A 13,874-nucleotide genomic window follows, 5' to 3' on the forward strand; every position below is an offset into this window, starting at 1 on the left:
CTACCTCCCAGCGTTTCCTGCCCTGCCGCCGCCAAACAGCTGTTTGGCTGCTCCGGGAGAGGGGGGGAGTGGGAACGTGGCACACTCAGGGGAGGAGGTGGGGCCAGGGCGGGATTTCGGGAAGGAGCTGGAATAGGGGCAGGGAGGGAACGGAGTTGGGGTGGGGACTTTGGGGAAGGGTTTGGAATGGGGGCCGGGAAGGGGTGGGAAGATTCAGGGCTTCATGGAAGGGGTGGAGTGGGGGCAGGGGCAGGGCGGGGCGGGGGTTGAGTTCCCACGGAAAAGAGGGGAAGTTGGCACCTATGATTGTCAGGGGCACATATGCGTAGTATCTCCTGTAGAGTCTGCGAGAAACTATTACTGTGTTTCATTTGACAATGAATCTGGCCAGGGGCCTTCGTTCCTTATCGGAGCCTGTGGTCATTGGGGGTTCTCTCGGGGTGTGCTGTGCCAGCGATCTGCAGAGCCGGGGCAGCGCACAGAGGGAACCCACCCATGCAGCCGGCTGTTATCATCATCAAACAGAGCAGAGCACCACACCGGTGACGTCTGACGACACTGGTGACCCCAAACATGGACTGGCAGACGTAAAGCAATGGTAGAAACAGAAGCTCTAAAAAACAGTGACAAAAGGAAAAAAGCTGGAATTTTGCAATTGATGTCCATGGCAGTACGATGGCTTCAACGACACGCCACCCTCCTGGCCAGGCAAGTCCGGAGAAATCCGGGGAAGTAGAAGAGGTAACTCAATCCTCGGAGGAAGCAACCCAGGGAGTCGAGCACTGGAAAGCCCAAGGGCTTTTAACAGGGCGACAGGCGGTCCAGACCCACGATCTGCTCGGACAGATCAAGCAGGAAAATAAAAAATTGGAGACAGCCGTGGAAAACCTGCAGGAGAAAAAGCGACCGTCCCCTGTTGCTCGACAGACTTCGGGTGCTTTTCCCGCACCGGAAGGATGGGGACAGACATGGAAACGGGTGGTCCTGGCTAAGTTAAAAGATGGAACCTGGGACAACAGGAAGGGAGGCTGCACTGGGCGTGCGTGGAACGAATGACCCAGGTAGATCCTCCTCTCTTGACCCGTGGGCAGGGCCCACCACGCCGCAATCGCCACCTTATGCTGAGAACCAGGTTCTGGATAAACCCTCCCCCAAAGCTAGCTCAGTTCCGGTTAAAACAGGAGAAATGGGGGGAAATGGGAGAGACGGCCCTGCCCCGGAACCTGACCAGGACACCCCGCCTGCACCCCACTTTCCCCTTGACAATCCCCCACAAACTGGTGCTCCACCTCCCCTGGGGTTCTGGAACGCAGTGGAAACTGCAAGGAACAAATGTACTGACGCTTTAAGGGAGCCAGGGCCCCGTGGCAATTATGCAGAGAGGGAAATGGAGGCACCTAAGTGCCGCACAGATACCCCCCGCCCACCTCGAGCGAGCGGCTTCACAGCCAGGCCGGTCGCTTTCAAAATGAATGAACTCACTGCGCTAGCGGGAGCCGTCAGCCCCCCGCCTGCTGAGAATTCCCACGAGTTCATGGCCTGGCTACAGACATGCTCGCGGCTGTGAGAAGTGGTGGGAATCGACACGGCACAGGAACCAATTCTGCTACAAACCCTGTTGGGGCCACGGAACTGTCACACCCTTGGTTTTGACGATGTTGTTACGCAAACGGTTAAACGGGTGGCTCAGAAGCATTTTACGCTCTCCAGTGGATTAGCTGCCCGTAAAGGAATTACAGGAATGCCGGGAGAGGCTGACAGGATATAAACGTATGTTAGGCTAACAGCGGGGGATCCTGAGCTCGAGGATTTGAAGCGCTGCCTTCTGGGGTGCTAGGAGGGATGAACGCTTGGTGTGAGAATGGAGGCAGGGACGGATCTTGGAACGAATGGATTGAAAAAGTGGAGACTGCAGATGGTTAACCGCAGGAAGGAACTCCTGTCAAGGAGCTGCGAACATGCAGGACAGTGGAAAACAGAGGGGCCTGGAACCTCTCCCCGTGGCCGTGGCTGGAGCAGGGGTTGGCGACGTCGTGGAATGAACGGAGGGTACAGGAGGAAATAGAGAGAGTGAAGGGGTGTCGCCTGGAGCTCTGAAACAGAACTTGGACCTTTAAGGAGAGAGTGAGAAGCTGAGGGCGCAGCTACAGGTATGTCTGCTTGGCCAGGACTTTCAAACGGGGGAAGAAAAGGCAGCGATGAAGGTGGCTCCGGCGACTGCCTTAGCGTCTGGATTGAATGACCCGATTGCTACTAATCCGGTAGCGTTGGCCAGCCCTCCCGGCAACAAGGGATGTGTTTTCCAGCGACCCGGGACAACGGATGTCTGGGGACACCCCCACTTGCAGATCTTCTGTTGGACACGGGGGGCTGGAATTCCTATAGTAAAAGATGCATTTAATGTGTATCCAGCCGTGGACCCCGTACAAACACAGGGCACATCAGCAACCAGACGATGTTAAAACCCTCCCTCTCCAGTCCGGTGTACAGACTGTGCAGGAGAAGGGGGCTAGCGCAGGGAGAGAAACTGGAATTGGGGCAGAAGCTATCAAACGATTGGGAATAATCCTGGACTCCCCAAACATGTGTAACGGGAGAAAGAAATAACGCTAACCTGATCCCAGTGGGACTTGCTACTCGGACGGTGAAAGCGATAAAGCCAAATACCCACCTCCTCTGCCGGACGGCTGGTGGGCAGAGATTCAAACTGTCTGGGCAGTGGACTCCCTAGATATGGGAAAAATAGAAACCTCCGTTACAATAGGAGACACCCCCCCATACAGCAAACAATACCCGATACCTCAGGAAGCAAAAGAATCTTTAAGGCAGGTTATAGAAGAATTGGAAAAACGAAGATTAATTAAAAGGTGTTCAGGGCCTAACGCGGCATCTGTCCAGTTAAAAAACCTGCTGGAACATGGAGATTAACTCTTGAGTATCGGGGGTTACAGAGAACTGCCAAGCGGGGGGCACCAGTAGTGACTGCTTACCCCGAATTGTTGGAGGTGGTAACCCCTGGCGTGAAATGGTTCTCAGGACTCGCCGTGGCAAACGGCTTTTGGAGTTTACCTTTAAACCCGGCGTCTCAATACAGAACAGCTGTTGTATGCCGGGGATGCAATACTGCCGGCATGTTCTGCCTATGGGGCACTGTGACGCACCCCCAATATTTCCTGCTGCAGTGAGAAATATGCTCGAGAAGGAGGGACTGTTAGAAACGGGAAGGACAGTCCAGTATGTAGATGAGATTTTAACAGTCAGTGAAACAGAACAGGAAGATGAAGCGTTAATGCGGCAGTTCCTGACTAGCTGCCAAGCGTGTGGCTTGAAACTTAACCCCTCTACATCCCAGGTGAAACAGAGAAGTGCAAATCTGGGAATTCGACTCAGTGCCGGGGGAAGGCCTGTGGCTAAGGAAGGGGTGAAGGGTATTGTTAACCTCCCGATGCCGGTAGATACGAAATCTTTGCGAACTTTCTTGGGGCTGACTATCTTCTGCAGCGAATTCATGGCTGGGTACGCAGAGAAGGCAGGTCCCCTGCACGAGGTCCTGAAAAGCCCACACTGGACCTGGGTCAAGGAGGCAACCAGGGCCTGGGAAAGCCTGAAAAAAGGGTTAATGGAGGCACCTACCTTGGCCGCCCCGAACAACGAATTCCCCTTGGTATTGTACCCCAGCGTGAAGAAGTTCTGTATTGTTAGCGGGCTGACACGGTGCTGGGGAGAGGCCCGTCGCTTACTACGGCAGAGCATTCACAGGGCCCGAAAGCAAACGGGGACGTTGTGAGCAAACTGCTCTCGGGCCCTACTGGACACTACAAAAAGGTCAGCGATTATCGGCGCCAGCGAGGTGGTCGTAGAGTCACCGTGCGCTGGGAAAGTTACTGGCTGAAGGAGAGTGGAGAAGGCCATTCAGTGGCTCTCATGTCCCAGACTGTTCAATTAGCCCCACTAAAAGAACCTGAACTGTCTGGATGGGGATTGACTCTAAACGGTCGGGAACATGTTTGTAAACCCCAACGGGAATCCAAACGCCCCCTGTCTTTAAAGCAACCCCAACTGAACAGGCGATTGGCAAAACCATTTGGTTTGTGGACGGTAGCTCATATTACACCGAAGGGAAACGAGTCAGTGGCTTTGCAGGGATTTGTTTCACGGGAAACCGGCGGAGAGTTAACACCTCCCAGTACAAATTGATCAAAGGAGGAACACGGTCTGCGGAAGTGTCAGCAGTCTTAGAAGTTTTAGCTGCGATGAAGAAGAAGCAAACGGAGCTAATAATAGGAACTGATTCAGAGTATGTTTACAAAGGAACCACCGTCTATCTGCCAGGGTGGAATAGGAACCAATGGATCTGAGATTAAACACAAACTTCTGTGGCAGCAAGTGGAAAAATTGGCAAAGCAGCATAAAAGGATCCGGATGGTTCAAATAAAGCCCCACATGGGAAAGGGTCCGTTACAGTGGGGAAATGAACAAGCCGATAAATTGGCTGAGGAAGCAGCCCTCACTGGAACACGGTGGGAGCCACAGCCAGAGAGTGTGATGGTATTGACCTAACCTGCAACCACTGTTCTATATTTGCAGCAAATATTGGGCTGTGATTAGAATCATGGAATATCAGGATTGGAAGGGACCCAGGAAGTATCTAATCCAACCTCCTCCTCAAATAGGGTGACCAGATGTCCCGATTTTATAGGGACAGTCCCGATTTTGGGGTCTTTTCTTACATAGGCTCCTATTACCCCCCACCCCCTGTCCCGATTTTTCACATTTGCTGTCTGGTCACCCTATCCTCAAAGCTGGACCAACCCCAGACCCCTAAATGGCCCCCTCAAGGGCTGAACTCACAATTCTGGCTTTAGCAGGCCAATGCGCAAACCACTGAGCTATCGCTCCTCCCCTGTACTGCTAATTATGATGATGCCAGCTGTATGTGTGCATCATTTTTGTAGCTGAAGTTATCAATGTGTTTTAATTCTGAAGTACCCTAGGGTATGTCCACACTACCCATGTTACGGCATGGCTGCGGCAGCGCTGTGACGTGAGCAGTATAGACATGCTTTATCGCTGCGGGAGAGCTCTTCCAGCGTTAACCCCCCCACCCCTAACGAGCGGTGGTAGCTTTCTAGCCAGGAGCGCAGCTCCCGGAGATAAAGCGCTGGCTATGCTGGCGCTTTTCAGCACTAAAACTTTGGTGGCTTTTGTGGGGTGTTTTTTCACACCCCTGAATGAGAAAAGTTTTAGCGCTGAAAGAGGCAGTGTAGACACAGCCCTAGTGAAGCATTTGATCAGCCTCTTAAGAAAGGAATTTGCAAGTTAAGTGCCCAGTCAAGAAACACTTAATGGATAATGGACCCTGGGAGACCCCAATCCACATAAGTCTTAATGGGATCCTTCAAACTAACATGTAAACAATGGTGTCGGCCTGGAACTGAGCCATGCATGGACATGTGACTTGCCCATGTGTCACGGAGTGTGGGGGAGTCCGGCCCTGCACCCCTCTTCCTGGTCTCACAGTGACTCTCAGCCAGCGAGTAAAACAGAAGGTTTATTGAACAACAGGAACACAGGATACAGCCCAGCTTGGGTTCAGAGCCAGGACCCCTCAATCTGGCCTTTCTGGGGGGTTCAGGGTGCTTGGATCCCAGCCTAGGATCCCCTGAAACCCACCTCCCAGCTCCCAACCGAAGACTGATTCCACTTCCCCCCTCCCTTTGTCTAGCTACAGCCAGAGGTGAGACCTCCCCTCCCCCAGGCCAGGCTCATGTTACAGCTGCATACCTGTCTCTGCCTACCAAGCACAGAGACAGTCCCTGCTCTCACCTACCAAGCACACAGACAGCCCCTATTCCATCACACCTCTCCCCCCTCCGAGACTGAACTGAGCGGGGTCACTCTGCCCAGTGACCTGGGGAAGTTCAGGGCCTCCTCTCCGGGACAGCGCATCCGCTATCAGGTTGGCGCTTCCCTTCACGTGGACCACGTCCATGTCATAGTCCTGCAGGAGCAGGCGCCACCTCAGGAGCTTGGCGTTGGCTCCTTTCATCTGGTGCAGCCAGGTCAGGGGAGAGTGGTCGGTGTACACGGTGAAGTGGCGCCCAAAGAGATATGGCTCCAGTTTCTTCAGGGCCCACACCATGGCCAGGCATTCCTTCTCGATGGCCGCGTAGTTCTGCTCCCGGGGTAGCAACTTCTTGCTCAGGTACACGATGGGGTGTCTCTCCCCCTTTTCATCCTCCTGCATCAACACCGCCCCCAGGCCCATGTTGGAGGCGTCGGTAAACACCATAAAGGGCTTGTCAAAGTTTGGGTTTGTCAGAACTGGGCCTTTGAGCAGAGCCTCCTTCAGTGCCTGGAGAGCCTCCTGGCACTGCTCGGTCCAGACCACCTTGTCCGGCTTCCCCTTCTTGCACAGCTCAGTGATGGGGGCGGCTATGGCACTAAAGTGGGGCACGAACCTCCGATAGTACCCCGCCATCCCAATAAAGGCCTGGACCTGCTTTTTGGTCTGGGGAGCGGGCCAGTCTCTGATCGCCTCCACCTTGGCCGGTTCCGGCTTTAGGCAGCCGCTCCCCACCCGATGGCCCAGGTAAGATACTTCAGCCATCCCCACCTTGCACTTCTCAGCCTTGACGGTTAACCCCGCCTCCCGGAGTCGGTCCAGCACTTGTCTAACCTGGAGCACGTGGTCCTCCCAGGTCTGGCTGAAGATGCAGATGTCATCAATATACGCCACAGCAAAACTCTCCATCCCCCGCAGTAGCTGATCCACCAGGCGCTGGAAGGTGGCCGGCGCTCCCTTGAGGCCGAAGGGCAGGGTCAGAAACTCATAGAGCCCCAGGGGGGTGATGAAGGCCGATTTCAGCCGGGCATCTGCGTCCAGCGGCACTTGCCAGTAGCCCTTTGTAAGATCCATGGTGGTGAGGTACCGAGCACCTCCTAGCTTGTCTAGGAGCTCATCAGGCCTTGGCATGGGGTAGGCATCAGATACGGTGATGGCATTGAGCTTTCGATAGTCCACGCAGAACCGGATCGACCCGTCCTTCTTGGGGACCAGCACCACTGGGGAGGCCCAGGGGCTGGCGGACGGCTGGATCACCCCTAAAGCCAGCATGTCCCTGACCTCCCTTTCCAGGTCCTGGGCAGTCTTCCCGGTAACCCGAAAAGGGGAGCAGCGTATCGGGGTGTGTGCCCCAGTCTCCACCCGGTGGACAGTCAAATTAGTGCGCCCAGGCTGGTTGGAAAACAACGGTCGGTACAGTTGCAGCACCCCTCTGATCTCAGCATGCTGAGCCGGGGTCAGCTGATCTGAGAGGGGAATCGCCTCCAGGGGGAAACCAGCCTTTGTCCCTGGGAATAGATCCACTAGAGGGTCATCCCCCGGCTCCTCCCAGTGGCCACACACGGCCAACACCATATTCCCCCGGTCATGATATGGCTTCATCATATTCACATGGTACACCCGGCAGTGATGAGCCCGGTTCGACAGCTCCACCACATAGTTTACCTCATTCAGTTGCTGGACAACCTTGAAGGGCCCTTCCCAGGCAGCCTGGAGTTTGTTTTTCCTCACAGGGATGAGAACCATCACTTGGTCCCCGGTGGCGAAGGCGCGGGCCCGCGCCGTGCGGTCGTACCAGACCTTCTGCTTCCTCTGGGCTCGGGCCAGATTCTCCCTGGCCAGGCCCATGAGCTCGGTAAGTCTTTCCCGGAAGGTCAGGACATACTCCACCACCGACTCGCCATCGGGAGCGGCCTTCCCCTCCCATTCGTCTCTCAGCAGGTCCAGGGGCCCCCTTACCCGCCTTCCATATAACAGTTCGAAAAGCGAGAACCCAGTAGACTCCTGGGGTACCTCCCTGTACGCAAACAGCAGGTGAGGTAAGTACTTGTCCCAGTCCTGTGGGTGCTGGTGCATGAATGTTTTTAGCATCATCTTTAGCGTCCCGTTGAACCTCTCCACCAGCCCGTTGGTCTGGGGGTGGTACGCTGAGGCCCAGCTGGGTCGGACCCCACATTTCTCCCACAGGGACTGGAGCAGGTCCGACATGAAGTTGGACCCCTGGTCCGTTAAGACTTCCTGGGGGAACCCCACCCGGCTGAAAATAGTCATCAGCGCATCCGCCACGGTGGCTGCTTCGGTAGAGGACAAGGCCACCGCCTCGGGGTATCGAGTGGCGAAATCTACCACCACCAAGATGTATTTCTTTCCTGACCGGGTCGCCTTGCTGAGAGGCCCCACCATGTCCATGGCCACCTTCTGGAAAGGCTCTTCTATGATGGGCAAAGGCCTCAGAGCTGCTTTCCCCTTGTCCCGGGCCTTCCCCACCCGCTGGCAGGGGTCACAGGATTGGCAGTACTGCCGGACATGGGTAAAGACCCCAGGCCAGTAAAAGTTCTGTAGCAGCCTCTGCCTGGTGCGCCGGATTCCCTGGTGCCCTGCGAGGGGGATGTCATGGGCCAGGTACAGGAGCTTGTGGTGAAACTTCTGAGGAACCACCAGCTGCCTCCTAATCCCCCATGACTCCACCTCCCCGGGGGGGAGCCCATTCCCGGTACAGGAACCCCTTCTCCCACAGGAACCTCTCCTTGCAACCTCTCCTCATGGTCTGCGCTGCATTGAGGTCAGCCCGGTCCCTGGGCTTCTGCAAGGAGGGATCCTTCTGCACCTCGGCCTGGAACTCGGCAGCTGGGGCAGGGAAGGGGCCCTGCTCTCTCTCACCGGCTGGGTCTGAGGCCGCCGCCTCTCTGGGTCGTGTCTCTGGGCATTCCCTCCCCACCAGGCACTCGGGCAGAGTACTTTCTCCGTTGTCAGGGTGCAGAGCCCTGCGCCGACTCTGACTACAGGTCACAATCAGGGTACCCCGGGTATTGCCGGGCCAGGTCTCGAGGTCCCCCCCCATTAGCACCTCTGTGGGCAAATGGGAGTGCACTCCCACATCCTTGGGGCCCTCCTTGACCCCCCACTTCAGGTGCACCCTCGCCACGGGCACCTTGAATGGGGTCCCGCTCACGCCCATCAGGGACAGGTAGGTATCAGGCACCATCCGATTTAGGCCCACCACCTCGGGCCGGGCCAGCGTCACCTCTGCGCCTGTGTCCCAGTACCCAGTGACCTTCTTCCCATCCACCTCCAGGGGAACCAGGCACTGTTTCCGGAGGGGCAGCCCCATGGCCACCCTGTAGCAGAACCTTGTGTCCGGAGCATCCAGCCCCCCAGGGGCGCTGACCTGGGGCCCTCCTCCCTCCTCCCCAGGTGGGACGCTGCCAGCCCCCCTCTCCTGGCCACGTTGCCCCTCCTCCGATTGGGTCTGTACCCAGTCAACCCTCGGCGGGTTAGGTCTGCTCGGTCTGTCTCGGAGCTTGGGGCACTGGGCCCGTATGTGGCCTTGCTGGCCACAGTGAAAGCAGCCCATGTCTCGTGGGTCCCCTCGAGGGGGTCGGGTGGATCTGACGCTGGACGTTCCCCTTTTGTGGGAGTTCTCCATAGGGCCCCGCTGGGACGTCCTGTGGTGACTCTCTCTCTGCGTTGAGGCAGGCCTGCCCCCTCGAGACTCCTCCCTGCCATCCCCTGCCCGACTGTCCACATATTGGTCGGCCAGCTGGCCTGCGTGCTGCGGGTTCTCCGGCTTCTGGTCCATCAACCACCGCCTCAGGTCGGATGGGCACTGCTCATACAGGTGCTCCAGTACGAATAGGTCAAGCAGGTCCTCTCTAGTTTGGGCCCCAGCCGTCCACTTGCGGGCGTACCCCTGCGCCCGGTTGACCAGTTGCAGGTATGTGACCTCCCGGGTCTTATGTTGACTCCGGAACCTCTTCCGGTACATCTCCGGGGTCAGCCCAAACTCGCGGAGCAGGGCCTCTTTGAACAGGTTGTAGTCCCGCGCCTCCGCCCCTCTCATTCGGCTGTACACCTCCACGGCGGTGGAGTCCAGTAAGGGGGTGAGGCGCCAGATCCTGTCTGCAGGGTCAACCTGGTGCAGCTCGCAGGCATTCTCAAAGGCCGTCAGGAAGGTGTCTATGTCCTCCCCCTCCTTACGCCGGGCCAGGAAGTTCGTATCGAAGCTCTTTGTAGGCTTGGGCCCCCCCTCACTCACCGCAGCCGGGGCCTCCCTGTTGTTCAGTTGGGCCATGGCCAGCTCATGTCTGCGCTGCTCCTCCTTCTCTCTCGCCTCGTATTCACGCTGGCTTTGTCTTTCCTCATATGCCCTCAGCTCCTTACGCTCCTCCATCTCCATCCGTTTGATCTCTCTCTCCAAGTCCAGCCGCCTGAGTTCCACGGAGGCCGAGCGTCACCGGGATGACTCCCTGCTGGCCGGGGGGGTCATGGTGCCCTCGGTAGCTGGGCTCCTCCTCCCCCTTCCCCTAGGCCTAGGGGTGGGCGGTCTCGGGATGCCCTCAGCAGCCGGCTGACCACTCCCAGTGGGTACAGACACTGGTGTCTGCGCTGCATCTGCCGGGCTGCTTCCCTCAGAGACCGGGTCCGGTTCATTGACTCGATCTCTCTCCTCCAGCCGGGCAATCAGCTGGGCCTTGGTGAGCTTCCCATAGTGCAGCCCCCTCTGCTTACATTGCTCCACCAGGTCACACTTGCGCTGCGTGGCATACATCTTCCTGCTGGCCGCTCGCAGGCCGGGGTGCTCGCCGCTCCCCACGGGTTCCAGGGGGACCCCTAGTGCGCCAGTCCTTGAGGTCACCACCCCTCTGCCAGGGTCGAGCTGCAGACTCCTCCGCCCCGGGGATCGCTCGCTGTGATCCCCCGGGGGACCCTGTTACTGCAAAGTCCTGCTCTCTGGCCACACTGCCCCAGGGGTGAATCGCCCCTTCGTTTTACTGCTCCCCAGTCACTTACTGCAGGAAGCGCCGTCCGCGGGGTGCAGTCGATCCCACCGCTCCCACCAGTTGTCACGGAGTGTGGGGGAGTCCGGCCCTGCACCCCTCTTCCTGGGCTCACAGTGACTCTCAGCCAGCGAGTAAAACAGAAGGTTTATTGAACAACAGGAACACAGGGTACAGCCCAGCTTGGGTTCAGAGCCAGGACCCCTCAATCTGGCCTTTCTGGGGGGTTCAGGGTGCTTGGATCCCAGCCTAGGATCCCCTGAAACCCACCTCCCAGCTCCCAACCGAAGACTGATTCCACTTCCCCCCTCCCTTTGTCTAGCTACAGCCAGAGGTGAGACCTCCCCTCCCCCAGGCCAGGCTCATGTTACAGCTGCATACCTGTCTCTGCCTACCAAGCACACAGACAGTCCCTGCTCTCACCTATCAACCACACAGACAGTCCCTATTCCATCACACCATGTGACTCCAGACTCCATCTTGCTGCTGTGATTTTCCCCAGTGAGAACAAAGGGGCGTCCTTCCAGGGGCAGAGAATATAAAAGGCCCTGGAAACCCTCCATCTTGTCTACAGTCCTGCTTCTAGCCTCTGGAGGAACCTTGCAACAAACTGAAGCTCTGAATGACCCATCCCAGCCGGGGATGTTCCAGAGACTTGATTTGAACCTGCAGTTTACTCCATCCCTGCTACAAGCCTGAACCAAGAACTTTGCCATCACTGTATGTAACTGATTCCATTTAACCAATTCTAGCTCTCAGCTATATTTTGTTTTAAAGGATCGGCACCAGCGTGATTTGTGGGTAAGTTCTGATCTGTATATTGACCTGGGTCTGGGGCTTGGTCCTCTGGGATCGGGAGAACCTCTTTTCTGTTACTGTGGTGTTGGTTTTCATAACCATTCGTCCCCATATGAGTGGCTCTGGTGGTGATACTGGGAAACTGGAATGTCTAAGGGAATTGCTTGGGTGACTTGTGGTTAGCCAGTGGGGTGAGACCGAAGTCTTCTCTGTCTGGCTGGTTTGGTGCCTTGTTAGTAAAGGACCCCCAGCCTGGGGCTGTAACTGCCCTGCTCTGAGCAATTTGTCCTGAACCGGCGCTCTCAGTTGGGTCCCACCCAGGGCAGCATCGTTACGACTTTTACAGGACCTGCAGGCAAACGATGACTTAATTCAGCAGTGGATAGTAGAACGCCCCTCACAGTGGCAGGGTGACCCGTTGAGAAAGGAGGGAGCGTAATTCTGGCAAAACCAGAACCGGAGTGAGTCCTGGTGATCCCTCGGCAGACGCAGTACCTCCTTTGGGATGGATGCAGGGCTCAGCTATGGGAGGTCACCCAGAACAGGAAGAGGCATTAGAAAAACTTTAAAAACTGGGCTGGTGGCCTGGAATGAGAGAGGATTTAAACCCGCGTATTCAGCGCTGTTATACGTGTGCTAAGCAAGACCCTGCCGGAAGGGAAAGACGGGGAGCGCGAATGCATCGAGAGTTAAAAGACCCCCGCCAACGCTTACAGGCTGATTTTGCAGGACCCCTGCCTACCACCCCTAGAAAAACTAGATTTTTGTTTGCGATTGTGGATGGTTTCAGTAAATGGGTGGAAGCATTTCCGACTAGAAAAGAAACTAGTTTGGCCGACACAAAAACATGTTGTATTTAAAGTAAATTAGTAAAAAATTATTGTTGTATTTAAAGTAAATAAGGTTTTTTAAATATTTAAGAAGCTTCATTTAAAATAAAATTAAAATGCAGATCTTATCGATTTACTGTGATCCTTGCCTGGGATCCTTGTCCGGGGTTCCAGCCACCAGCCCAAAATGCCGTTAGCCTTCTTGGCAACAAGGGCACATTGTCGCCTCATATCCAGCTTCTCGTCCACTGTAACCCCTAGGTCCTTTTCTGCAGAACTGCTGCCCAGCCATTCGGTCCCTAGTCTGTAGCAGTGCATGGGATTCTTCCGTCCTAAGTGCAGGACTCTGCACTTGTCCTTGTTGAACCTCATCAGGTTTCTTTTGGCCCAGTCCTCTAATTTGTCTAGGTCCCTCTGTGTCCTATCCCTACCCTCCAGCGTATCTACCACTCCTCCCAGTTTAGTGTCATCTGCAAACTTGCTGAGGGTGCAGTCCACTCCATCCTCCAGATCGTTAATGAAGATATTGAACAAAACCAGCCCCAGCACCGACCCTTGGGGCACTCCGCTTGATACCGGCTGCCAAGTAGCCATGGAGCCGTTGATCAGTACCCGTTGAGCCCGACGATCCAGCCAGCTTTCTAGCCACCTCTTTCCCTCTGTCTGTCTTTCTGTCTCCCCAATGGGAAATCCTGCACCCCAGGGATAGCGCCAGCCCCTCGGACAATGATGGAGACGATTATAACAGCCTGGGGGATTATTCTAACTGAGCCCGGCCGAGGTCTCTGCGAGCCGTGGTCCCCTCTACGCTGCCAGGACCCTGAACCCCACGAGACTCTGGCCTGAGTTCACCCTCCTCTAGGAGCCGGGAAACCCTCTGAACCAAGCTCACGCCCAGTGCTCAGCCCCCAGCGGCTGCGGAGCCCGGCTGCAGCCCAGACCCCGCCAGTGCCAGGTTCTCCTCACTTTGACTCGACCCTGGAATTTCCTGCCGCTCTCCTCTTTGGGATTTGAAATCTCCCGTGTTTTCCTCTCCTTTGCCCCTTGGGAATTGCTCCTCACATCTCACCCTTAACTCCAAGTTCACCCAAGTTTTTGTCAGGTATTTCCACTGTTTGTTAGGAAGTTGCTATAGAAATAAGACTGGCCCAGTCCCTGCATTTCGGAGCTATTTATTCCCAATTGAGTTCTCCAGTGGAGTGACGGCCACGTCGCCCCAGCTGGGGGTCTGGCCCCATTCATTCCAATGGAGCTATGGCCGCTTGGCCCCAGCATAGGCACCGACTCCATGGGTGCTCTGGGGCTGGAGCATCCACTGGGAGAAAATGCTGGGTGCTGAGCACCCACTGGCAGCCCCCAATCAGTGCTTCCCCCTCCCTCCCAGCACCTCCCGCCCGCTGGAGG

The sequence above is a fragment of the Mauremys mutica genome, chromosome 17 (assembly GCF_020497125.1).
Source record: "Mauremys mutica isolate MM-2020 ecotype Southern chromosome 17, ASM2049712v1, whole genome shotgun sequence".
Classification (NCBI taxonomy): Eukaryota; Metazoa; Chordata; order Testudines; family Geoemydidae; genus Mauremys; species Mauremys mutica.